This window comes from Galeopterus variegatus, unplaced genomic scaffold (assembly GCF_000696425.1).
Source record: "Galeopterus variegatus unplaced genomic scaffold, G_variegatus-3.0.2 Scaffold720, whole genome shotgun sequence".
Classification (NCBI taxonomy): Eukaryota; Metazoa; Chordata; class Mammalia; order Dermoptera; family Cynocephalidae; genus Galeopterus; species Galeopterus variegatus.
In genome coordinates this window covers 112,234-115,582 of record NW_007726831.1, presented here as the reverse complement: position 1 = coordinate 115,582, position 3,349 = coordinate 112,234, and the positions used below count along the sequence as shown (strand labels likewise).

Here is a 3,349-nt window from a genome sequence, read left to right as displayed (position 1 = left end):
GTTGTTGGGTGAAGTGATCTATAAATGTTGATTAGATCCTGTTGGTTGATGGTGTTGAGTTTTTCTGTATTCACACTGATTCTCTGTTTACTTGTTCTATCCTTTGTTGAGAGAAAGGTGTTAAAAGCTCCAACTATAATTGCAGATTTGTCTATTTCTCTTTTCAGTTCTTTTAGATTTTTCTTCACATATTTTTCAGCTTGCTTGTTTGGTACATACACATTAAGAACTGCTATGCCTTCTTCATGGGTGGAGAAAGTATTTATGGTGAAAAATGTGAAGATGAAAATTTCTATTATAAGCATGATCAGGAGGGTTTATTGAGCATGGCAAATGCAGGAGTGATAGAAATGGTTCTCAGTTCTTTCTCACAACAGTTCCAACTCCTCATTTGGATGGGAATCATGTAGTGTTTGGCCAAGTAATTAAAGGAATAGGTGTGGCAAGGATACTGGAGAATATAGAAGTGAAAGGTGAAAAACATCCAAATTGTGTGTTATTGCAGAGTGTGGAGAATTGAAGGAAAGGAATGATTGGGAAATATTCCTGAAAATGGCTCTGGTAATAGTAATACTGATTTCCCTGAGGATACAGATATAGATTTAAAAGATGTAGATAAAATTTTATTAAGAACAGAAAACTTTAAAAAATTGATTATTTTTTCAAATCCCAGAACTAGGAGATGGCCATTAAAAAAGATACAAAAATTTTAAGATATATGGATGGCTCAAAGGCTGTTATGGAGAATGCAGATCGTTCCAAGCTGTAATGTATAGGTGTAAGTTTTGTATTTAATATTGCTGCTTGTAAACCAAAGATGTCAGATTGGCAGGGAGAAATTGACAGTTGTTTGGAGGCTCTTGAAATAGACCCATCGAATACCAAAGCACTGTACCACAGAGCTCAAGGATAGCAAGGATTAAAAGAATACAATCAAGCATTGGCTGATCTTAAGATAGCTCAGGATATAGTGCAAGAAGATAAAGCTATCCAGGCAGAATTGCTGAAAATCAAATAAAAGAAGTCAAAGAAAGATAAAAAGAAGGTAGTATGGAAAAATGTTTGCATAGTAAGGATTCAATTTTTCTTAAATATTGTGTATTGATTGTATAAAGGCAATAACATAATGTAAAGGGTTTCGTCTATTATCTATGATCCCTAATGTGTTTCCTTTGAAACTTTAGTTCCCCATTGTTTACAGTTTAGGAATACTGATGTGGGTTCAGTCTTAATAAAATTGTTACAAAATACAAAAAGTAAATAAATAAAAAATCGAGGTTGGCAAACAACATAAAATTGTATGATGTTCCAAAGAAGAGCTTTTATGTATTTTGAACTAATTTGTTTTACCCATATGGATTTCAGTAACTGAGGTTTAATATGGGTTGCATTTCAATATCACTAAAGAAACCTACCCAGACAGTTAATTAATATTTATAAAAATGTCTCTTGAAATATCCAATATAGGAGTTTAGCTTTGGGATTTGAACAAATATTAAAAGAATTACTTGGAGGAAGACATAAGTGTTATAACTTAAATAATGAAGGTAGTATTTTCAAAAAGAACTCACTACCAATACGAACAAAAATTGATCTACTTTGAATCCAAAAATAAAACAAAAATGGTAGCAAATAATCATTTAGCAATAGGTTGTAATCAGAGAGAAACTAGCATTCATGGTGAACCCCAAATAGATCAGATTCAAATAGCGAGTTCTTCCTTGGAGGCAAAGAACCTGACTACAGCCATCAGAGTGGACAGAATGCTTGGGCTACTAGGTAAACTCTACCAGGAACATTTCCAAGCAATAATATGTTTGATTATCACAGAGCTATAATAATAAAAGTGTGGTATTGGCATAAAGACAGATACATAAACCATTGGAATAAAATAGCCCCCCCCCCAAATTCCCACATATGATAAAATGATTTTTGGCAAGGGTGACAAGAACACTTAATGGGGAAAGAATAGTCTTTTCAACAAATGGTGCTGTGGAAGGTGGATATCCACATGTAAAAGAATGAAATTGGACTCTTATACTGTATGCAAAAATTAACTCAAAATGGATCAAATACCAAATGTAAGAACTAAATCTGTAGAGTGCTTAGAATAAAACATATGGGAAAAGCTTTAATTTGGGAATGATTTCTTAGATTTAACACCAAAAGGATGGGCAACAAAAGACAAAATAGATAAATACATAAAAATGAGAAAATTTTGTATATCAAAGAAAACAACAGAATGAAAAGGCAACCTATGGAATAAGATAAATATTTGCAAATCATATATCTAGGAAGGGATTGATATTTAGAATATATAAATAACCCCAATAATTTGAAAAGAAAAAACAATTTGATTAAAAAATGGGCAAAGAACTTGAACAGACATTTCTCCAACAAGCACATCAAAAGTTGCTCAATATCAATATCATTAGGGAAATGCAATTCAAAACCACTGAGACACCACCTCATTCCCTTTAGGATGGTTACTATCACAAAACAGAAAATAAGAAGTGTTGGTGAGGATGTGGAGAAATTGGAACCTTTATGTACTGTTACATTGTGGGAATGTAAAACAGTGCAGCCACTATAGAAAACATTATGATAGTTCCTCAAAAAACTAAAAGATTGAATTACCATTTGATCTAGCTATTTACTTCTAGGTATATACCTAAAATAATTGAAAGCAGGGTCTCAAAGAGATATTTGCATGCCCATGTTCACAGCAGCATTATTCATAAAAGCCAAAAGGTTGAAGCAACCCAGCTGTCTATTGACATATTAATAGATAAACAAAATGTGGTATATATCTTAAACAGAAAGAAAGTTCAGACACATGCTACAACATGGATGATCCTTGAGGACGTTATCCTAAGTGAAAAAAGATATATACTGTATGATTCCACTTATACAAGTTGCCTAGAGTAGTCAAATTCATAGAGACAGAAAGTAGAATGGTGGCAGCCAGAGGCTGGGAGGAAGGAGGGAGAGAGTTGTTGTTTAATGGGTATCAAGTTTTAGTTTGGCAAGATGAAAGAAATTCTGGAGGCCAGTTGCACAATAATGTGAATGTACTTAGAACTACTAAACTGTACACTTTTTAAGTGTAGGTTAAGATGGTGAATTTTGTGTTATGTGTATTTTACCAAAATTAAATTTTTTTAAAAAAATGCATGTATATGCTAATTAGGGGGAGGTGGGCTTTCTTTGCAAAGTGGAGTCTGATGATAAAAAAAAGAAGAGTTAATATGCATCACTGTCACCTCCAGCTTAAGAAAAGTTTTAGATCTGAAAATTACCCAGATTATGTACTAGGATTATTATCTTTATTTTAACTATGAATTTAGAC

At 32.8% G+C, this 3,349-nt stretch overlaps 1 pseudogene; it reads left to right on the top strand.

Annotated features, from left to right (window-relative positions):
• The first annotated feature begins 245 nt into the window (after positions 1-245).
• On the top strand, positions 246-1,105 carry LOC103589749 (annotated as a pseudogene).
• The last annotated feature ends 2,244 nt before the right edge of the window (positions 1,106-3,349 follow it).